Below are 25812 nucleotides of genomic sequence, written 5' to 3'. Positions count from 1 at the left end.
TGTAACACACAATGAACATGAAGTTCATATTCTTTTGTATTCTTAGAATAGATTATGATGTTGTCTAGGTAACAGACAACAAAATCATCTAAAAACTCCTAAAAGACATCATTCATTAGATGTTGGAATGTTAATGGTGCATTTGTAAGTCCAAAAGGCATGACGTTGTATTCAAAACATCCATACCTTATTCAAAAAGTAGTCTTCTATTCATCTCCTTCTTTGATGTGTATCAAATTGTATACTCTTCATAGATCTATTTTTGTATAGATCTTAGCTTGATTCAACTGATCATAGAGTCCAGATATCAAAGGTAGTAGGTACTTGTTCTTGATGGTGATTTTATTCAGTCCTTGATAATCGATGCACATCCGCAATGATCCATCTTTTTTCTTCACAAATGAAATTGGAGCTCTTGCTAGAGATTTGGAATGGTGTATGAAGTTTTTGATTAGATTTTCTTCAATATACTCCTTGAGTTTAGCCAACTGATTTTGTGATAAATTGTAGATTGGTCCAAATGGCGGTTGTATTTCTTCTTGAAGGTCAATTGAACAGTCATAGGAATGATGTTCCGAAAGAATATCCACATTCTTCTTCTCAAATACATCTTGAAAATCTTGATATTGGCTTGGAATGCCACTTGAAGTCTTTCCACCAGTAGAAATAGGTAGGGCATAAATGACACAAGGTGATCATTCTTTTGCAACATGCAAAAAAGCTCTTTCACCTATGAATACAGGTTTAATTGTATTAGATTTATAACTTTGTACTTGATTAACTACGCTCTAAGTTATATTTTCAAAAAAGTCAAGACTACAAAAAGTCCAATCTATTTTAGGATTATATTTTTTTAGCCATGATAAATCTAAAATAATTGGATTACAGAGAGATCTAATGATATTAAATATTACAAAGCTATTATGACCATTAGTTACTACTTCTATATGAAGGGTTTCATAAGTAACATCTCTTGAAGACAACGGACTACCATCTATGACTTCTACATGAATAGATTTAGTTTTCTTCACTAATAGTATGCTATGTCTTTTAACAAATTCTTTATCTAAGAAACATGCTGAGGCTCCTAAATCTAATATGGCAGAGGCTTTGTAATGTTTAGGTCCTAAAATAACATTTATCGTAAAACAAAGAGAGGGTTTTGAAGAGAGAATAGAACCTTCACTAGATGTTGTACAAGGTTCCAGCTGCATGGTCCCTATTGTAGCTGAAGAAACTCGTTTTTTGACATACTATCTTCTTTAATAGTTGTACTCTTCATTTTATGGTTGCATAGCTTTTTTAGGCAATGTTGAGCAGTGTGTTTAGGTTCTCCACAATATAAGTACAATCCTTCCTAACGATGATGAGTTTTTATGTATTCAATAAGAGGTTTGAAACATACCACATCAATTTGCATATCTTCTACTTTTAAATGTATGTACTAAAGAGATGTTGGTATTGCCATTGAATTATAGTAACGTTGAGGTCCACTTGTATGGTTCTCAGATTAAAATTCAAAAAGATGATTGTCGTTCATAGCAAAGTCAATTATTTGTCTCAATGTTTAAGGATCAAGTAAGTTGAGCATTAATTTTTTTATGTCATATTGTAATCAGTAGAGAAATTGGCTAACAAATGCAGCATCATCCTACTTGATATAAATTGCAAGTTGTTAAAACTGTGAAATATACAAATATTACTGATCGATTGTCTTGTCACAAAATATGGATCTTATTGGTTGCAACATGAATGCATTATGTTTTCTATATATGGATCAAAACTCTGCCAAAAAAGCCTCTAGATTATCCAATATTGGATCTCGTTGTACAAGAAAAGATGAAAACCATGATAATGTTGAACCTGAAAGAAGCATATTAATGAATCTAACTTGCGATCCTAGAGTTGAATAGCTTTGGAGTTGAAGTTCAATCACAAATTTTACTTGATTGATAAATCTTCTATACTTTGATCTGGTACCATCAAACTTCTCAAGTAGGACAATTCTTGATTCTCTAACAGTGAAAGGGAGTTCCATCATAGGAGAAGGGGCATGATTTGGTGCAGATGTTGAAGCAACTCCAATCATTTCTATATCTTCACTTCCTGCCAATCTTGATGCTACTTGTGGTGGTAAATTGAGTTGATGCATTGTAAGATTTAACTCTCTCAATTACTCTTACATTTCTACCATTGCACTCTTCATTTTAGGAAGTTTTGCCACGATAACACTTAGAAAAGAGAAGATGTCTAATATCGCTCAAGACAAATAATAGAGAAGACTTGAGAAGAAAGAAAATAATAAGAATAATATCAGTTTAGAAGAAGGTAATTTACAACTTCTAATATACTTATGTCTTATTAAGAGAAAGGAGGAATCTACTCTTAATGAAGATTAGACAAAGCTCACATATTGTAAATGCACTCTTATCAATATGTCAAGGACAAGAACTTGATAAAAATAAATAAATAAGTGAGACTTTTCTCAAAGAAAGATGAAAAAATAAAAATAACTAAATATATATATATTAAGAAAGAAACTGGAATGACTATTGCCAAAAGACAAGAAAACTAGACACCCTTGAAACTAGACTAGAAGCAAGAAAGGACTTGACAAGAGTAAAGAAGGCTTCAATCTTGCCTCTATATATACTATCTACCTAGGAGCTACATGGCAACGTTTTATAGGACCTTGTCACGGACACAGAAATACAAACTCGAGATCTAACAAGAAGTTCAAGAAGAACTGGCAAGAACTAGATTACTTAGATGAATACAAGAACAACACCAGAGAGGTGAGCTAGAGCTCTAAGAGATGTGTTGTCGAGACTGTAGAACTCTTCAGCCTTGATTCCAATATATACTCTAATTTAGGAAGCTTCTCAAGCAACTTCTACTAACTAGGAAGCTTCTAGAAGGTTCGAAAGACTTACTTCTAGAAGGTTCTAGAAACTTATCTCTAGAAGGTTCTAAGGACTATGTCCCTAACATCTTCTACCAACTAAGAAGCTTCTAGAAGGTTCCAGAGACTTGCTTCTAGAAGGTTCTAGAAACTTGTCTCTAAAAGGTTCTAAGGACTATGTCCCTAACATCACCCCCTCTTTTAGCTTCGAGGTCTCTGAGAAGCAATGTTGTTTTTAATCAGTACCAACGTAAGAAAATGAAGATCTATCACATAATGTCTGCTATGAACTCCAACTGTTGTTCACGAGGCAAGTAGTTCATCAGCCCTTGAAGCCAACGGTGTCGTGTTGTAACACGAGTATACCCTGAAAATATAAAGAAAGGGGACTTTTATTAATATTTAGTTACCTCGAATATTGGGAGCAACGACCAATTCCAGTGCAAATACTGAGAGGCCAGGGTCAGTCACCCCATTATAGTCTGTCGAGGCATACTGAAATGCTCCGTTTGATTCCAATAAAGAGAGTCAGCAGAAAGGGAAAGGACCAATTCAACGACATGTGAGCCTGGTTCGAAGAGCCAATTGGATTCAATTTCAAGACATCCAATCCGGATTTTCTTATCCAATATGAGACCTGACTTGGTCGGGCAACCTAATGCGGTCCAATTACAGGAACATCTAGGTCTTACTACGGGCCTCTTAGCCAATATGAGACCTGAATTGGTCGGGCGACTCAATGTGGTCCCGATTACGGGGCTCCGATTCTATTTCAGGCTATTCTGTCTCTTGTGCCATTTCGGGAACGTCCTTTCGATAAAAAGATCTCTTAAAGGTAAAAATGGAGGAAAAAGCTCTGACAGCGGGAGCCAATTTCGGATCCAAGATGGAAGATTGAAGAAATTCACAGGCTAGGATTTGAAAGAGGAGAGAATTAGAATTAAAGGAGAGGATAGGTTAAGAAATTGAAGGGAGGGAGAATAAGTTTTTTTAGAAGGGTCGGAGAGCTAGCTTCATGCTTTGGAGCAGGGAAAAAAGACAGAAAATTGGGATTTTTTTTCTTCATAGGGTTTGGGAAGACTGAGGCAATCATTGCTGAAGTTAGTGTTGTACTGATGAATCGAGATTTTAATGAAGTGGGTGTGATTACTCTTGACTATTTTGTGAAATCGAGTTAAGTCTGTGATAAAGAATTAAAAGGGTATCTATAGGATTGAGTATGTGGAGTGAACGAAATTTATTGGATTCATATAACGAGACAGTCAGTGGATACAAGATCGTGAGTATAAAGCGGTATCGAAGATTAGCAGTTTGAGTTGTTTGGGGTTCTTAGTAACGTCTAGAGACCTACCAGTTGGGGCAAAAAGGATTTTGGCGAGCAGTCGAAGGACATCCGTATAGATTTACAGTATATTCTTGTGGTTGTTTATATTCCAATAGTCAATAACTGATAAACTACTTGAATATTAGCGAATCTCCATACTACCTTCTACAACCAGATGCCCGGCATGTTCTTGAGCAGGAAAGCACGTAATACAACAAAAAGTGGTGAACCCGATGTAAAAGCTTGAGGTGGAAGGTATTGGATTTCGTTTGATTTTATTTTTATTTTTATGGAGAATGAAAATAAAATTTTTGAAGGATCTTTGGGAGGAGTTTCTGGTGGAGGTTCTTCTAAAGGACAAGGTATGCACATGGATCCGTCTATTGCTAGTATATTTCAAGCCTTCTCATTATCAATGTAGCAACAACAAAGCAATGATCGAAAGGAAGCTTTGGCAACCAAAGCATTGCAAGCAGTGGTCAATAAAATTGATCAATTTGATGGAAGGAATATTTCAAGGTATTTAAGATGTTATGTTCGTGAAATAGAATTAAATCAGGTTTCTGAGAAGAAAATGGTTGAATTATTTGGACTTGCCACGATACCGGAAATAAGAGACCATATTACATCGATAACGGATCGTTATGGGAATTCATGGGAGATTTTTTCACATGCATTGAAAGACGAATATTTCTTGGAAGATGCTGATCGCGTTACTAAGAAGCTCTTTCTGGAATGGATTGAATGGCCTAATAAGAATTTGTAAGCAACAAAGCTACTTAGGGAATTTGAGAGGCAGTACTCTCAATTATCGAAGGTAGAAAAATTGACATTGGAGCTGAACAAAGTTGATCTATTTCTTCAAGCTTCTGATGAAGAATTGCAAGGGAAATTAGAACTCCTTCTAGAAGACAAAAAAGAAGATGAAGGATTGACAAAAAAGTGGAAGAACATTGAAGATGCGGTGGGATTGCTTACAAAAATAGAAAGGAGGAAGGATAGGAGCAATATTTCGAAAACAGTACAAGCACCCAAAGCTCCAGTACGTTGTCGTACTGTAATTACTTACAGTATGTAAAAATTAGTGAAAACATGTAATATGTTTATAAGTCTTAATGTGAGTTAGAATAGTTAGTATGTTAATTTAAAATGAATTGAAATAAGAAAAATTATTTGGAAGTTAATCTAGTTTGATTATAGAGTTTATATTATATAGGATTTAGATAGTTAGTATAAAGATTAAGGGAAGGGAGGAGTTAAAAGATGAAAATATAACTAGAAGGAGGCATATTGGGAAGGATGAAAGTAAGGCATGGTTGGATGAAGGCAAGGGGTGAAGAACTTCATCCCTATTGGTCGAATACCATGCCCAATGGGCTTTGAGGAGGCTGCCCGAGGCCATATTAGGGATTAGGGTTCCTCTTTCGAGGCCATTCGAGCTTTTGAGGCCAGGGTCAGAAGGTTTAGGGTTTTGGGTATAATTTGGGTGAAGATTTTGTGTGATTTCGAGTTTTTATGGAAAAGATATAAATGTTCAAAGATAAGGTGTCAATTTCGTACCTACTGTCACTTCTTTTGGGCATCACATACGAATACGGAAAGCAACGGAAGATCGGCGACTGGATTTAGAGGGAGCATTTTCTCGGCTACACATTCTACTTACTAAATAATGAATTCTAAGATTGGGTGAAGGAGTTATGAGGCATTGAAGACAGAACTTGTAATTGAAGGCAGTAAGTATATCGTTTTGTTGCTAGTTATGGGTGAAGCCATATCTTAAGTTCCTGGACGAATTTTTGGCTCAAAATTTCCACAAGTGTGTGTAATTGGGTTAACAAGCTTTAGATCAAAGTTTCATAGTATTTGAATAATTACTTTGTGAGATATGAAGGAAGTTGTACACGGGTGTAAAAAAGCTAGGGTTTGAAGCTACAGTTAGGATTTTCAAGATAACACAAGATCCAAGATGAATTTACGGTTGAATTTTGGTGTGGTAGTTGCTAAAGATATATCAGTACCCCATGTAAAATTTGGAGTTGTTTAGACGGTTAGATCGTAAGTTATGAGCTATTGAACTTCGGGAAAAATTCCTCATAAGGATATATAAGTTTTTTATAACACCTTATCAAGTATTTTGGTGTTCTATGGATTTTAAGGCTTGTATATTGATGTAATTGCTCGAAAGGAGAGGAGTTTATATATATAAAATTTTTACCCTTATATTTCAAACTTGATTGAGTATTTAGTGACAGCCAGAAGCCCAGCACTTTCTTGAGACAAACTCACTCTACCCCGACAACGTACAACACCACCAACAATGCCTACAGTTCAACCTTCGACATCCTTATCAAAGAAAGCAGATATGGGGATGGAAGAAATTATACGAGGAATGCGAGATCTTCAAATCAAATTGGCAAGACTTGAAGAGAATACTTCTACAAATAATTTGAAGAATGTTTCAAAACAAGGATATGTACAAAGATGCATTTGGTGTAATGAAGCTTCACACACTAGAAAAGATTACAATGAATTTAATAATATGATACGGCAAGGAATTATTTGCTGGAAAGATGAGAAGATAGCATTAAAAGATAGGAAGGATCTTCTTCAAATCAATTTTGGCAAGGGAGGAATGAGAGCATTGGTTCAAGATTACCTAAAAGAGCATGAAACAACAGCACGAGAAAGTGCAAGTTATGGTGCTAGAGTAGATGATGAAATTGGTGGAAGTACGGAAACTAGTGAGTTTTGGGCTTCTGCCGTTTCTACAATGCAAGAAGGAAAATTACCTCGAGAAGCGTTATTGAGGACTGCAGCTACAATACGAGGTGCAACAGGTTGGGAGGATCTTGTTGAGTCTCTTTCAGTTCATGCATATATTGCTAAGAGCCAACATGAAGCTTTGATGGAAGAAAAGAGACGAGGAAATTTTGATGATACTAGAGAAGGAAATTCTTCTAAGAGGCAAACTCGAGGAGACAAGGCTCGGGAGGCAGCTTCACAAGAATTGCATGTAAAGGATACCTCAGCATCATAGGGAGAAAAAACAAAGGAGACAAAAGATAAAGGCAAATCAATTGCTTATAAACTACTTTCTGACATTGAAGCGGCAACAAATTTGAAAGGGGTGTTGGAAGAACGTATATTAAATGCTAAGGTGGAATTCACATTGAAAGAAGTCTTGGGAATTGCAAAGAAGGAGTTTCATGATGTTATCATTGACAGCATTAAGCGAAAGAGACAATTAATGGACGAAACTGGAATGAGTCATGCTATTGATGCAAGAATATATAAAGATGAAGAAAAGATTGATATTGGTTACAAGCAACCAACAAATGAAAAGAATGGATATAATCAACGAATATGTTTCAAAGATTATAGTGATAAGGAAATGGAAACTTTGAGTCATTATACTCGAAAGCATTGGGCAAGGGCAACTACTGAGATATTGGTGAAAGTAAGAGATATAGAAGAACCAATTGTTGCTTTAGTCGACCATGGTTCTGAAATAAATCTCATGTCTAAAGATCTTTATAAGAAGCAAAAATGGCCAATTGATATGGAACATGGATGGGCAATACGAGCAGCTAATAATACATGGGGCGAATTATATGGAGCTTGTCCAGATGTCAAAATTCGGATTGGGGATGTTGCGACGGAGCAACATTTCTTTGTTCAAGATATAACGTCTTATTCGTTGATTTTAGAACAACCTTATATTACGGCAACACGGATGGAAACAAAAGTACTTGACGATGGTTCTGCTTATGCAAGAGTACGGAGCGAAGATGAGAGGAAAGCTGTACAATTTCTAACAGTACCTCCTAACCATGAACGAAATCGAGATAGGTTGAGGGAGAAACCATTGCCAAAGATTGTTGAAGGATTTAAGGATTTTGGGGAGGTACCACTATAAAGCGAGATTATAGAAGTATAAAAGAGGAGGTACTCTCGCGAGATGAAGGTGCCTTTGATGCGAGTTTTATTGGTATATTGGAGAATGGAAATATTATGTATAAGAAAGTTGATGATTTTAAAAGAAAAGAAAGAAAAAGATTATATGATATTGAAGGACAATTACTCAAGTTAGGTACATTGTAAGATGATGAGAGGATTTTAGGTGTTTATGAAGAAAATGGACTGGAAGATTCATTGGAATTAATTACATCTATTGGGTTAGGGGATAATGATAAAATTATTGAGATTCATTCAAGAGAGGTTTATACCATGCTTGAATCTTTTCAAGCACCAAAAGTCATTGTAGAGACGAGATATAAAACGGCAGATAAGAAGGTAAAGCCTATTGCTGGACCATTACCAGAAGATTCTAAAGAACAAATGGGAGAAGCATCAAAAGAAGCAAGTTTAAGAGATCCAATGAGTATTGGACATCAATTTACTAAAGAGACTTTTGAAGAATTGAAGATTGGTTCTGATGGTTCTTTATTGCCGGAGGAAATTACTTGCTTCAAAAAGATGTTGGCTAAACAAGGTAGATTGTTTGCCTTCGAATCTTATGAAATTGGGTGTGTGGATCCAAATATTATAACACCTATGGTTATCTTCACTGTACCACATGTACCTTGGAATCTAAGACCGATTCCAGTACCGAGGGCACATTTACCTAAATTGGTGGAACTATTAAAAGAAAAGATAAAGATGAAAATATTGGAACCCTCATTTACACCGTACTCTAGTCGATGGTTTACGATACCTAAGAAGAATGGGTCACTACAGTTTATTCAAGATATGCAACCGGTGAATGCAGTAACTGTCAGGAATGCAGGAATTGGACCTATAGTGGATGAATTTGCTGAGGCGTTTGCTGGAAGGGCGATCTATTCAATGAGTGACTTGTATTCAGGTTATGATCAATTTCAACTTGCCAAAAGAAGTAGAGATATGACAACAATGAGGACACCACTTGGATTGGTTAGAATGTGCACTCTTCTTCAAGGCGCGACCAACTTAGTTGCGCATATGATGGATGGGATGAATAAGGTATTGAGAGATTTTATTTCGAAAAAGACTATGCCTTTTCTGGATGATGTTCCTATAAAAGGGTGCAGAGAAGGAGACAAGGATGAAACTTTAGATAAGAGGGGGTGTCGTAAATATGTTGTTGATCATATACAAGATTGTGAAAAGATTTTAACTCGGCTTGGAGAAGTTCATCTTATATTATCGGGTATGAAGTCCGTATTTGGAGTACGAGAGGTTGTGATTGTTGGACATTTATATGGATCTTACGGAAGAAAACCAGATCCGACTAAAGTTGATGCAATTGGAAGGATGAAAGAGGATTGTGATTCTTTAGTAGAGGTTCGCAGGTTTTTGGATGCATGTGTATATTATCGAATCTGGATCCCTCATTTTGCTCACATAGCAAATCCATTATATGAACTGTTACGCAAGGGCTACCGATTTAAATGGGAAGAAAGGCATATTCAGGCAATGCAAAGATTGAAGAAATTATTGATGTCACCTCCAATATTGAGGAAGGTTGATTATAAGTGTAATAGACCAGTGATTCTTAGTATGGATGTTAGTCCAATTGCCATTGGATGGGCTGTGGGTCAAGATGATTCAAGTGGGAATAGATTTGCAGTTTGATTTGGAGCTAAAGTTTTAAGTATTCATCAGCGTGCATATTCGCAAGTCAAAAGAGAACTTTGGGGAGTTGTTTTGGCTATGAAAGCTGAAAAGGACTATTTGATTGGGGCAGTAGTAGTAATTGAAACAGATTGCTTGCCATTGCTTGGAATGATTACTAACTGTTCAACGCCACATATTGCAATGTTGCGATAGATTGCTTATATTAAGTCACTAGATCCAGAATTTAAGCATATTATTGGAAAGGACAATTTAGTAGCAGACATACTATCTCGAGTAAGATACGAGAGGGAGGACGAAATGGTTGAAGACATTGATGACGTCGGATTGAAATTCTATTTGATATCAAATCTCAACAAAGAAGACAAGCTATTTCTTGAAGAATCTTATGAAGGAGAATTATTGGATATTGGTCATTACTTGAATACCTTGACTAAACAGAGGAATTGGTCTACAGAAAAATTCAAACAAATAAGAAAAAAAGCATACAGATTTTTGCTTCAAGATGGATTCTTATGGAAGAGATTGAAGAAAGGAATTGGAATGCCACAACAAGTGATAGGCAAAAGGGAAGAAAAACTAAAATTATTAAAGGAGTTTCATGATAGTTTATGGGCAGGGCATAGAAGAATCTGAGCTACTTTTGCTAAACTCAAAGAATGATATTGGTGGAAAAATATGTATCGAGATGTGCTCTCATTTGTAGAGTCATGTGAAATCTGTCAATCATATTCTAATATCCGACATCGAGATGGTCTTCATCCTATATATCCTTTGGCTATGCATTTTAAATGGGTTGTTGATTTGGTTATTATGCCGGTTGGATTATGGCAGATGAGATATTTGGTTTTAGCTCGTGAAGATTTATCAAATCAAGTAGAAGGAAGAGCATTGAGGACAAAATCTACAGAGGGGATTTGTAGGTTTTTGCTTGAAGATGTCATTTGCCGCCATCGATGCATAGGAAAAATCACTGCAGATCGTGGAGAATTAAATGCACAAGAAGCTCGTAAGTTCTTTGAAAGATGTGGAGTTAAACTATCACTAACTACTGCTTATAATCCAGAAGGGAATGCAAAAAGCGAACGCGATCACCCACCGATTGTAAAAGCATTAGTTAAAGCTTGTAATGGAAAAGTTAAAGAGTGGCCACGGCTTTTGTCATTTCCATTATGGGCTGATCGAACAACACATAGTTCGGTGACAAGATATATGCCAGTAGAACTTATGACAGGTCGAAAACCAATTATGTCGATTGAAGAAAAGGTACTTACTTGGAGTATGCTACCGTGGGAAGATGGATTGACAAGAAAAGAACTTCTGGCTATTAAAATTCGACAATTGGAGCAAAGAACGGAAGATGTCCAGATAGCATTGGAAAGGTTAAAAAGAGCAAGGTTACAAAACAAGGCGCGATTCGATAAGCAACATCGATTGAGACCAAAAGCAATCGAGGAAGGTGACTGGATACTTGTTTATGACAATAGTCTGGATAATCAACATAGTACTCTGCGGAAATTTTCAAAACGTTGGTTTGGACCATATGTAGTAACAACTGTTCATGATAATGTGACTTACTCATTACGGGAGTTAGATGGTACAAAATTGAGAATACCAATAGCAGGGAAGCGAGTAAAAATATTTAAATGAAGACACACAGAGATGAATATGGAAGACCTTAACGAAGGTATAGAGATTTCGCAGCAAGAAGATGAAAGTGATTTAGATAATGAAGGTGACGACGACGAACTGGACAAAGACATAGAGGATATATTCTGAATTAATTAGCAATTGGATAAATTGGTGTATATCGGAGGATGCACAAGTTCAAAGGGGGTGGATGTCGTATTGTAACACGAGTATACCGTGAAAATATAAAGAAAGGGGAGTTTTATTAATGTTCAGTTACCTCGAATATTGGGAGCAACGACCAACTCCAGTGCAAATACTTAGTGGCCAGGTTCAGTCACCCCGTTATAGTCAGCCGGGGCATACTGAAATGCTCCATTCGATTCTAATAACGGGAGTCAGCAGGAAGGGAAAGGACTAATTCACACGACGGGTGAGCCTGATTCGAAGAGCCAATTGGATCTAATTTCAAGAATCCAATCCGGGTCCTCTTACTCAATATGAGACCTGAATTGGTCGGGCAACCCAATGCAGTCTAATTACGAAAAAATCTTGGTCTTACTACCGGCCTTAGCCAATCTGACGCGAAGGACCAATTTGATCCAATTATGGGACATCCGGGTCTTACTACTGGACTCTTAGCCAATATGAGACCTGAATTGGTCGGGCGACTCAATGTGGTCCCGATTACGGGGTTTCGATTCTGTTTCAGGGTGTCCTGTTCTCTGTGTCGTTTCAAGGAACGTTATTTTCAGTAAAAGGATCTCTTAAAGGTAAAAATGGGGGAGTAAGCTCTGAGGGCGAGAGCCAATTTTGGATCTAAGCTCTGACTGCTGGAGCCAATTCCGGATCCAAGACGGAAGATTGAAGAAATTCAGAGGATAAGGTTAGGGGATGGAGGGATTTTTTAGGGGAGTTTTTTTTTGAAGGATGAGAGAGGAGCTTCATGCTTCGGGTCGGGGAAGAAAAGACAGAGAATTGGGTTTTTTTTTCTTCTTCATAGGATTTTGGGAAGACTGAGGCAATCGTTGCTGAAGTCAATGTTATAATGGTGAGTCGAGATTTTTTTTAATGAAGTGGGTTTGATTACTCTCGACTGTTTTGTAAAATCGAGTTACGTCTGTGATTGAAGAATTGAAAGGGTGTCTATAGGATTGAGTATGCAGAGTGAATGAAATTTATTGGGTTAATCTAACAAGACAATCAGTGGATACAAGATCGTAAGTACAAAGCAGTATTGAAGATTAACAGTTTGGATTGTTCGGGGTTCTTTGTAACGTCTAGAGACCTACCGACTGGGGCAAAAAGGACTTTGACAAGCAGTCAAAGGGCATTTGTATAGATTTAGGCTATATTCTTGCAGTCGTTTATATTCCAGCAGTCAAAAACTGATAGACTGCTTGACTATTAGCGAATTTCCATACTACCTTCTACAGCCAGACGCCCGGCGCGTTCTCGAGCAAGAAAGCACGTAATACGACAACGTCCTTTCGATAAAAGGATCTCTTAAAGATAGAATGGAAGAAAAAGCTCTGACAGCGGGAGCCAATTTCGGATCCAAGACTGAAGATTGAAGAAATTCAGAGGCTAGGGTTTGAGACAGGGGAGAATTTGGGTTAAAGGAGAGGATAGATTAAGAAATGGAAGGGAGGGAAAATAAGTTTTTTTAGAAGGATCAGAGAACTAGCTTCATGCTTCGGGGCGGGAAAAAAAGACAGAGAATTGGGGTTTTTTTTCTTCATAGGATTTTGGGAAGACTAAGGCAATCGTTGCTGAAGTCAGTGTTGTACTGGTGAATCGGGATTTTAATGAAGTGGGTGTGATTACTCTTGACTGTTTTGTGAAATCGAGTTACGTGTGTGATGAAGAATTAAAAGGGTGTCTATAGAATTGAGTATGTAGAGTGAATGAAATTTATTGGATTAATCTAACAAGACAGCCAGTGGATACAAGATCGTGAGTATAAAGCGGTATCGAAGATTAGCAGTTTGGGTTGTTTGGGGTTCTCTGTAACGTCTAGAGACCTACCGACTCGGGAAAAAAGGATTTCGACGAGCAGTCGAAGGACATTTATATAGATTAATGGTATATTTTTACAGTTGTTTATATTCCAACAATCGAAAACTGATAAACTGCTTGAATATTAGCGAATCTCCATACTACCTTCTATAGCCAAATGCCCGGCGCATTCTCGAGTAGGAAAGTACGTAATACAACAACAGTAGTGGCCCACTCCTTCGACTTCTGACCAAGCATGAACTTTCGTGTCCTCATTGTGAAATTGTCTTACAAATACGCCTTCTGGCTGACCATCGTAAGCAGGCTCGGACTCAAATACAATCACCAGTGATTGGTTACTCGATATCCTCTATTGTCGTCGTGGTGTAGGCGGTTCTTCATCTCGGGGTCGCCTTCGTGAGCTAGTCGGTTGAGATAATCTGACTGGCATAGTATCTATCTCTTGGCTATCCATATCAGAAGACCAAACTATGGCTACTGAAAAAATTCTATTTTATCTTGAAGAAAATAACTACATCAACTACAAATTTTGGTGGTGCTCTCCCCCTTTCTTATATTGTTGGGTGAGCAAGCTTTAGAAGGAAGCTATCATCAAATCGGCTTAGGTTTATGAGGATGTTGTTGATGAAACTCCTGTACCTTTTGCGGCACATTGATGAGATTTTCAGCAGGCTCCCACGTTTGCTCATTAATGTCGTAGCCGTACCAATGAACAAGATACTCCAACTTGCCCCACCTTCGCCGTGAATCCAGTACCTTTTCAACCTCGTATTCCTCGTGGTTCCCGATCTTAATACTAGGTGGCAGACATTGCACTCTTCCAGGAAAAGACGACTCTCGATAAGGCTCTAACAGAGAAACATGAAAGATTGGATGTACCTTCATAGAAGCTGGTAATTCCAGATGGTATGCCATTGGATTGATTTGCTTCTGGATGATAAATGGTCCCAATCGACGTTAAGTATTACATGAAATACTCCAAATTCTTGTGATCTGTGTATACAGTCACTAGGTGTGTAGCTCCTTTAAGAAAGTGACGCCATTCTTGGAAAGAATCCATTATAGCAAGAAGTTCCTTATCGTGGATCTCATAATTGATTTCAGCAGCAAAGAACTTTTGAGAATAGAATGCAACCAAATGGAGCTTCTTGTCTTCTCCCATTTGTGAAAGTACAGCTCCCAAAGTAAAATCCGAAGCATCAGTTTCTAAATAAAAGGCCTTTGTAAAGTCTGGATGTACCAAGATTGGAGCCGTAGTAAATGCGATCTTCAGGTCTTGAAACGCCTTCTCCGCTAGAGGTCCCCATTCTAGCTTATCCTTGCATGTCAACCGAGTGAGAGGAGCAGCAACTTGAGAGTAATTCTTGATGAAGATCCGATAGAAGTTGGCAAAACCAAGAAAGCATTGTATGTCTCTAACCGTCTTTGGAACCTCCCAGGACACGATTGCTTCCACCTTCTTGGGGTCCATCTTCAAGCCTTCTATGGTCGCAACAAACCCCAGAAACTCCATCTCTATTTAGTGAAATAAACACTTCTCCAACTTACCATATAGTCTTTACTCGCGTAGTTTCTCCAAGACCAACTGAATGTGCTTTTCATGCTCTTCCTCGTTTTTGGAGAATATCAAAATATCATCCAAATAGATGATAACAAAATCGTCAAGGTGCTCTTAGAAAATGTCATTCATCATATGTTGAAAGATCGCTGGAGCATTGGTAAGACTAAAGGGCATGACATTATACTCAAAATGGCCATACCTTGTATGGAACGCTGTCTTCCACTCATCTCCTTCCTTGATTCGTACGAGGTTGTAAGCTCCCCTTAGATCAATTTTTGTAAAGATCCTTGCATGTCGAAGTTGTTCTAAGAGACCAAAAATCAAGAGTAACAGATAACGATTCTTCTTTGTTATCTTGTTGAGGCCTCGATAGTCCACGCACATCCGCAACGAGCCATCTTTCTTCTTCATAAATAAGATTAGTTCTCCAGCTGACGATTTTGAATAACGGATGAAGTTCTTGGCTAGATTCTCGTCGATGTACTTCCACAACTTCACCAACTCCGTGTGCGATAGATTGTAGATTAGGCCAAAAGGCGGTTGTGCTCCTTCCTGCAAGTCTATGGCGCAATCATATAGTCGGTGTTCCGGTAGCATGTCAGCATTCTTCTTTTAAAATCCTTATATTGCTCAGGTATAATTGTTGTCGAGATCTTCTCCACGATAGTTGGAGCCGCATAAATGACAAATGGTGTGCCTTCCTTGGACGATCTTATAAACGCTCTTGCTCCAATAAATAAGGATTTCTCAATTCGGGGTTTTCTACTAGGCTTGCTCTTGGGTGGTTTTGTGGGAAAGGTCATCTTCCCCAACCTCCAATCTATGGATGGATTATGCTTTTCCAACCAAGAAAGACCAAGAATAACAAGATTTGATGGGGTTCTAATAATATTGAAAATAATATGACTACTATGGCCCTTAAACGTCACTTCTATAGGTTTTGATTCATGGGTGACACTACCAGACAATAAAGGTCACCCATCTATGACTTCAACGCGAACAGGTTTGGATTTTTGTACTTAAGGGATCTTATAACACTTCGCAAATTCTTCGTCTAAGAAACAAGCAGATGCTTCAAAATTTAATAATGTTAAGGTTCTCAGTTTCTGAGGGCCAATAAGCAAAGAAATTGTAAAACAAAGGGCAGGTTGAGCGAAAAGAAAGGAACTTGGTTGTTGTTGCGATGTTTCACTGTCCAGCCGCACGGTTCCTATTGTGGCTGGGCATCCTCGTTTTTCTAAACAAACATACCCCTAGTCTTGACAATACGTCGATTTTGCTTTTTGGGGCAGTTTCCAACTTTGTGGCCTTCTTCACCGCAATACAAGCATAGACCTTCTTCTATATACCGCTTTTTTTCTTCTAGGGTAAGGGATTTGACACGTACCACATCAATTTGCATGTCTTCTACCTCTGAATGTGAATTCACGCTGCTTGCCGACATAATTGGGGCGTGGAAAACCGTATGTTGTCTTGAATGTTGATCTTGGTGGTGTTGGAATAGGTGATTATCGCACTTCACAGCTTGGCTAATAGCTTTGTTGAGCATTTGTAAATCAGGAAGAGTTAACAGCAAATCCTTCACATCATCCCTTAAACCCCAATAGAATTGACTCATCAACGCTTCTTCATCCCAATTGATGTTGCATGCTAATTGCCTAAAGTTCGATGCATAGACTGATGTAGAGCACATCCCTTATCGTAGTGACCCGATCTTTGTTGTAGCCCATCGAACCTTGTCATGTTCACCAAATGCTTCCGCAAACGCCTCCAAAAAGATTTCAAAGTTGTTTAGTATGGACGATCGTTTCTCAAACAAAGGAACAAACCATGATAGAGCTTGCCCTGTAAGTAAGGTTCTAACAAGCCCAATATGTGACTCCTCTGTTGGATAGCGTTTGGGCTGTAAAACTGTTATCAACCTAATTTGATTGACGAATCCTCAAAACTTGGAACGCGTACCATCGAACTTGTCCGGAAGGCTAACTCGGGGCTCCTTATGTTGTAGAACAAGCGGTGCTTGTCGAACTTGAGGCAAAGTTGCTTCTCCAAGTGCAGAAGTTTGAGGTTGGTACAACGTAGATTATGCCATCCCACATGCTCCATCATTATGATGCCTTGCCACGACTCCTTCAATCTCTGCAATTTTTTGCGATAACGTAGCAAGGACATTCATGATAGCATCCAACTTGGACTCCAAACTTTCTGTCATACTAATGTCTTGGCCTCCGGCCATTCTAAGAGAAGGACAGAAATGATTCTAGAAGAAGAGAATATTGGTTTAGAGGAGGGTACTCCGCAACCTCTAAAATGCCTTAAGAGCTTCAAGAAAAGGAGTAATCCACTCTCTCCAAGAAGAATAAGACTCCAATATTGTAACAAAAGAAGTATCAGTTTACAGGAGGGTAATCCGCAACCTCTAAAATACTAGTATACTTCTAAGCAGAGGGGTAATCTGCACTCTAACGAGGAAGAAACTAACTCTGATATCTGAGGTGAGTGAAGTCTCGACAAACTGTCACGGACACAGAAATACAGACTCGAGATCTAACAAGAAGTTCAAGAAGAACTGGCAAGAACTAGATTAATCAGATGAATACAAGAACAACACCAGAGACGTGAGCTAGAGCTCCAAGAGATGTGTTTTCGAGACTCAAGAACTCTTCAGCCTCGATTCCAATATATACTCCTATTTAGGAAGCTTCTCAAGCAACTTCTATCAACTAGGAAGCTTCTAGAAGGTTCCAGAGACTTCTTTCTAGAAGGTTCTAGAAACTTATCTCTAAAAGGTTCTAAGGACTATGTCCCTAACATCTTCTACCAACTAAGAAGCTTCTAGAAGGTTCCAGAGACTTGCTTCTAGAAGGTTCTAGAAACTTATCTCTAGAAGGTTCTAAGGACTATGTCCCTAACAGACCTCCAAAAACGTATTGACTTTGCACAACACGTATTTTAACTTGCAAGGCAAGTTTTCTATGTGGACACCACATAGTTAGCTTATTCCACAAGCTATTAACATGTATGGCACGTGGTTAACTTGTTGACCAAGTTTCTAACCTACCAATCAAGTATAAACACATGTTAAATGAAAGCAGCATCTATAAAGCTTCTATGAAGCTTATCTAGAAGATATTATGAAATTAATCTACTTTTATCTACTTCTTCCTATTCATATCACCTAGGTAACATTTACAGTAAATATATGTATGTGACAGTTAATCATGCCATTTAAAGTTTTGCATATACATACAAAATTTAGATTTTTATGTTATAAAAAATATTAAAGTTTTAAATATTTTAATCTATAATCTGATGTCTAAATCTATTAAAAAGTTTTACAAAATCTTTTATAATTATATTCTTATTACTTTGAAAAATTTCTTTGCAATCATCTAGTATTGTATTTTTTTTTAATTCTAAAAAATTCATGTAAATTATACAAATCTATTTTTTGTAAAAAATAAAAATAATAAAATTATTATTTTTTAATATAAAATTTATTATTTAAATATTTTCTTAGAAAGAATATTATATTTTTACAAAATAAATAAATTTTTACAAATATTTTTTAAAAAATTAAATAATACATAAATTTCCTTTTCAAGAATATATTTTATAGTCAAGGTAAGCAAAAAAAACACAAAGTTTCTTAGAACATAAAATTTTAAATTTTTTTCTCTAAATTATAAAAATAACTTGTAATGATAGCTTTATTTGTCTATTCTTCTTTGTACTATCCATCCTTACATATTCCTTTATTTTATGCAAATACTAATGTAGTATTATTGAAACAACCAAATTTTATCTTATCTATTTTATATTGTAAATTTTTTCTAAATAGAAGCACAAAAAAAAAGTTGTATAGAAAAAAACAAAAAAAAATAAAAAGTATATATATATATATATATATATATATATAATTAAAGAATAAAAAATTAAAATAAGAATAATTTTCTTTAAAATTACAATAGAATTATGATTTGATTTATGTAATGATTTTTTTTACTATTTACTATTTTTAAAATTAATGAATTTTTATAAAAAAAATTACTAAATAGATACTTTTACAAAACTAAAAGAATATGAGTTCCATTCTTGTATCTTCTTAATTTTGGAGTGTATGGCTTAAATTTCATGGATTCATATATCTTCAAGAATTAAGAAAGATGCAATGAGACTTTAGAGAACTTGTCTACATTGGCACAAAAGACAACCAAGAGCTAGTAGGATTATATATTGTATCTTTATATGATTCTAATTATTCAATCATATTAGGAGTAGAAAGTAGTTACTTTTATGTTTTTAGTTATAGATTGGTAGAGAGACTAAGAAATTGACATGGTAAAACTATTTAAACTAGGATTTTAGGCTATAAGGTCAGCCTTCCGAAGCCAATACATACTTTCCAACTACATGCACATGCTTTCAAGTCAACAAATTTTGTAATCAACTTATGAAGTAAGTGGCTATTTGACGAATTTCATAACTAATTATTGAGAAGGAGTATAGACTTTTTGCAACCTCTTGTCTCCTCTCTTCTTTTGTCATTGACCACTAGTTTCTTTTGAATTCTCTACAATTAAAGATCACCTTCTTTTTATTACAACTTGACCATGGTGGATTGAATCAAAGATACCTTAGAATGTGCAAGACAAGGCAAGGCAGTCATCAAAAGATAGTTAGAGGACTCTTAAGAATGGTAATTGGACCAATAAAGACCTTCAGCATACTCTTAATGATATCAACAATAAAATTTCAATCAAAGTCATAAGAAAGAAGAATAATATCTTGCCCTCTTATTTATATGATTTGTACTATAATTTACAAAAAACCAAGCTTGTGATATAAAGAATGTATTAATGGTTGAAGAAATAGAACAACTAATTGACTACTTTACAAAGATGTATAATGCAGGATATGATCTTTTATCCTTCACTCTAAAACTCTAAATTTATGACATTATTAAATCTTGATGGACCCCATTTTATGATAAAATTTTGGATGGTAGATGGATGCAATGGTTTTATATTTATCATTTGGAGTTTACTATGAATATATCTAGTGCCTTGAAATCTATCAAAGTTCATATCTATTATAAGTAAAATGATACAACATTATATGACAATTTAAGAACTTTGTTCAACTTGCACCACTACTTACTTTATTGCATCTTGAACTAAAATAAAATGGACATTCAATCAAATAATTTACCACCTCTCACTTTATTTTGGTTATCCTTCAAGTTTATTTTTATTCATTTTTAATTTCTTTATAGTGATTTTTTTTATTGAATTTTAACATCTTTCATTTATTCTCAATTTTTTTTTCTTTTGATTTTGATTCTTTTTCTTTTGAATTTCCAAAAAATATTTTTTTTTATTTTTTTGTTTATTCATTTAATTTTTTTTCTTTATTTATAAGTTTTTGTTTCAAATTTTTTTGGCTTAGTATCTAATTTAAATTTATAATTTTATAATTAATATAATTTTTTATTTTTCAATTCAATTTTTTATTTTTTATTTTTAATTTAATTTAGTCTCTCTTCATAACACTATAATAAGTGATGAAGGATAAGGTGAAAGAAATAAAGCTAAAGAAGAGAATGAAGAGTCCATAATGTGACTATTGAAATTGCCTTACATTGCTGAGTTCAATTAACAACAATGTGATCTAATGGTGGATTTTTCAAAACCCATCATATCCACTTCACATAAATATAAAGATGTGGCAAATTCAATGAAAATTAGATACAAAGCTGTGCAAGTGGAGAAAGACCGTCAATGAATAAAAAATAAAAAACAAAAAATAAAAAGATCCAAAAATAAAAATGAGCAAAGCAAGTAGAAATTAGAGCACAATATACAATGGAACGAATAAATTAGATCCAATAATAAGGGTTGTAAGCTATAGAAAAGGCCATTTTTTTAAGTAATCCAAACTATTGAAAAAAAAATATAAAGCATATAAAAGAATTATATGCACAAGATGTTGCTGTGGTTCAAATTATAAAAGTAATCAAGTAAATTAGAGTTGTAGCATAGAAGTGTAAAAGTTATACAAAGACAGTGATAGAAAGCACATATAGATGCCAAATGATGTTGTCAAGGAATACAATATCTAATCAAGCACATGGAGAACTAAGCTATAGCCAATCCCATTTTTTGATTCCAACATTGCCATTTGGATTTTACATCCCATCAATTAATGGCCACTTGTTCTTCCCTTCTCACTCCAATCTCCTTTAATTTCTACTATTCAATATTTTAGCACACTACAACTCTTCGCTACCATATAATATATTATAGAATCATAATCTCTTTAATAATATCATCCTTGGTCGTATTCTAATTGATGCAATTATTCATTCAAAAAAACACAATCTTCTCTTTCTTAAATCCTCACTAAACCATGACTACTTGCATCCAATGAAAATGGCCATTGAGAAGTATAGAGTTACAACGGATTAATATTCTTCTATTATATATTCTTATAAATTACTATTTATAATTAAAACCAATTGTGCCAATCTAATATTGATAGTATATGTTTGATGTTGTTTGGATAATTAAGTATGAATTAGAGCCACTACATTGCTAGATTTTGAAGTTGATTGCTATTTTCTTATTAGTACTATCTTTACCTCAGATGGTTTATAGAATTAGACCTATTCACTTAATTGCAATTTATGATGGTCTAAATGCATAAGATCTAACTATTTTTGATATTGTGCTTATATGAAAGCCTTCTATGTACCTCCTTCTTATTCTAATAATTCAAATTTATTACAAGGCTCTACATAAAATAAGAATAAGCTATTTGCAATTGCATATGTATGGATATTACTTGAAATTTTAAGAATCCTAGTCCTATATTTTGCACTACTTATAAATATCAAAAGTTAGTGCTTAAGATCTCTTCCTAAAAATTTGAATAAATATATTTAATTTCTATAATCATGTCTTTTTATGCCCTTATAATGTGATTCCTCATTATTATCCCTACTTTACTTTGGCAACAAAGGATGATAAAATACTCTAAATTAGGATATCATTTTCTTCTTTAATATGATTGAAAGTGACTAAAGCAAAATTTAAGCATCATATAAAGATTAGATTCTATAAATTCTAATGTCTTGATAATCGAATTAAATAATAAAGCCATTATTGCATCTTCTAAATGTATCAAATTTATCCTTTGAGCTTCTTTATATTAACAACATTGAATCCAATTCACCTTCATATAGACTCTTTGAAAAGATCATGCTATAAGGTTGTTTCCTAAGATTACTTTGACTCTCATAATCTCTTATTTAGTACCTCTCTATATAAAAAAGAAGTAGAATATTGATGATAATAATACACTATTAATTATTGTACTTCTATCAATTGGATTGATTTTAGTAATACACTAATAGGTTAGTTTTTTATATATATATTTATGCAGGTAAGTATCAATATTTGTTGATTTTAAAGAAAGACCAAAAGAAGCACCCAACAACTTACTTATCTCTTCTTCATTAATCCATACTACCCTCAATTGTTTTGTCTATGATGGCCAAATAGGATCTTATTTATATTTCCAATGGCTACTTGATTTCTATTAATTTAAACTAGCTCAAATGCCAAGCAAAAAGTTTTAAGTGTATAAATTAAAGACCTTATTGAATCTTTTTCTTTTAATAATATAAGAGAAGTATCATCTATATATTATGCTAATACTTGCTGATGTTCCTCTATGGAAGTTGAAAACTTCAAATATTTTCATTAATGACCTCCTTTGCTATCATGATATATATATTGTTTTTGCTACAATTAAGAATAAATAGAGAGCTAGTAGATACTCTTGTCTTATCCCTCTTATAATTAGAAAATGATCTAAAAAGGCCCCATTTACTTTGATACAAGTTGAAGCATTTTTAAGTAGGAGTTTGACCATATCCAAAAACAAATTTGACAAATCTAGTCTTGATATAATTGAAAATAAGAAATCCTAATCTACCATATTATATGTTTTTGATATTCTTATTTAATGAATAATAAAAGTTGACTTGAATATTTTGATCATGCCATGGTTTCTTAAATGAATAACACGTTGTTTAAAAGAAATTGTAGAAATAAGAATGCAAATTGGTCCATATAAATGACATTCATAAAGATTAGCCACAATTATAATTGTAGTACTTTTGCATATAGTTTGTAGTCTAAATTCAACAATTTAATTGGATGCCAATGAATTAATAGGTTTTGATTACTACTCTTATATAATAAGGATATGATGTCCATAGTAATTTAAAGTGAAAGACTCTTTGAAAGAAAACTACAATGGATCATTTTTTTATATACTTTTAATCAATTAAATTTCAAAATATAAGATAAAATTCTAATATCACTCCATTTGCACATAGAGACTTGCCTTTAGCCATGACTTGGAAGACAGAGATTCTCTCTTGAAGCGTTAGTAGAGCTGTCAATCTATTTTAAATCTTTGTATTTACTATTGCTTTGATATATCACCTCATTTGATTTCTTGCTCCATGTAATACTATTGAACCAATGTTCATAATATAAAAGTGACAATAATATTCTATACAAATATTTTTCATAGCTGACTAATTGGAATGAATATGCTTATATGACTCCGTTAATTCTATAATAATTCACATTGTCAATTATTCTTGATTTTCTTTAAAGAAATCTCATGAATAATAGTCCCTTGCTTGTTTCTATCTAAGTCGGCTATATATCGTTTACCCTTCTACTATCCATTCTTTTACTGCTTTCAATTTATCAACACATGTGGCCATATTATTTTAAAGTTATAAATTCATGGAAACTCTTTATAATTTTTTAATTGTGTTTTTTAGATTCTATCAAAGAATGTATCTTTCTTATGTTGTTCACTTGTCTATTGGATATTCTAATTTTTATAGAACTTAATACACTATATAATTTTTTTTAAAAAATAGATTAACATGTATAATCCATAGCTACCAAATGTGGTCTTGGACAATCAAATCTATGAGGTAGTGTAGATTTATCATGTATCTTGATCTTTACTTAAATTTCAAAACAAGATTTACTTGCCTCTAAAGCAAGAAGTCATCAAAATAAGTATTGTCTTTTAATATGCAATATTTAGTACTTATAAGTTGAGTCTCTGGTGGCATAAATGAATAAACTTAATTAAGCCTTACCATGGCCTCTATATTAGTCTTTTATCAATTGTCTCAACTGAATCTTGTTTTTTTTGAAGTTGAAAAATCATTTGCAACTTGTAGTTCCTAAATAAGAGTGTTAAATAGTCCTCGTTTATGAGCAATTAGTGTGGATCCATGTATGTTTGATTTATCGCACTTATTTTCAATAAAATTTCAATCTCTTTATATTATCTAATAATAGTTTCATAATAGCATGTAGAATAATTTGATCTACAACTGACATTGTTTAGCCAAGGTGAAAAGAACTTAAATATTTAAGATAGTTGTATCAATATCATCTAGCCTTCACAATCATATCCATTGAATACATCTTGCTTTGGAATATCCATCTACTAGCACAAGTTGTATCAATTAGAATGCAACTTAAAGACACACTCCTTCACTCTCAACTCAATCAAGGTATGAATCATCAATATATGCTATGGCGGCTTTTTGTTTATAAGAGCTTGCTCCAAGAAAAATTCCATCTTTTAAAGTATTTAGTATATATTCTAATAATTTTTGTTCTTATAGACATAGAATATTCAAGGTTGCTAGGTATTTTCTTATGCAATTTTTAATAATTTTAATTTTTTTTAAGATATTAAGGCCTCATATATTTTAATATAAAATGATGATCTTTATATTAATATATTGGCAGATTAAACAAATCTATCTACTTATATACAACCTCAAGTATTATAATACAATCTACATTACAATGTAGACAAAGGTGAGCTATCTAGTTGGTCTTTGAATGATTCAATTGCTTGTTAAGGCAAGCCATCAGTTTCAATGAGAAATAATGTATTATTAAAGATCTTGGCAATGAATTTTTTAATCTTTGTTGATATAACCACTTATGGAAGAGTAGAGTGAGTTGAAAAGGTAATATCCATGTGTACCTTCTTTGATTTGAGGAATATAATCAAGTAAAGGGAGTATTCCTTTAAAGTAGGTTCTGACTAAAAATTCGACTACCTAAGTTGTATTTCTTATGGTTCTTGTAGTATGTGTTCCATTGAACAACAATCTAGCAAGTATTTTGTAATTCAAGTAAATATTAAGATAATATTGTGCATGTTGTAAGTCTTCTTATGTATGGCATAAAGATTCTATTCCTTGTTCTTTTTTTATTGATACACAAGCCAATTGAAGTAGTTCTATGTATAATCTAGTAGTTTCTTACTACTTGTTTTGATGATTCAATAGCTAATCAATCCATACCAATATTATCTACTATGACTTTTCCAATATTCCGCCTCTTAGTTGTTTGTAGGTATTCTTGGATTATGAATACATGATTTTGCATCGAAGTAGCTACTACTACTAAATTTTTAAGACTATCAAAATTTCTTTGAAGTTGTTCTGAGCTCCCACTATTAGTATGTTGTGTTGTTATGTCTTTCTTATATATTGCAACAATGGATCTCACTACATTCTTAAAGATTAAGACATTGTTGGGATGGATTAGAATTGTATTAGGAATCATAAAGCATATATTGTTATTCTTGTACTACTCATTTTTTGCCTCTAAAAATTCATGAATATTTGTAAATTTGTTCATA

This window comes from Physcomitrium patens, chromosome 10 (genome assembly GCF_059467195.1).
Source record: "Physcomitrium patens ecotype Gransden chromosome 10, ASM5946719v1, whole genome shotgun sequence".
Taxonomy (NCBI): Eukaryota; Viridiplantae; Streptophyta; class Bryopsida; order Funariales; family Funariaceae; genus Physcomitrium; species Physcomitrium patens.
The sequence above is the reverse complement of the archived record's forward strand: the minus strand, read 5'-3'. Positions refer to the sequence as shown.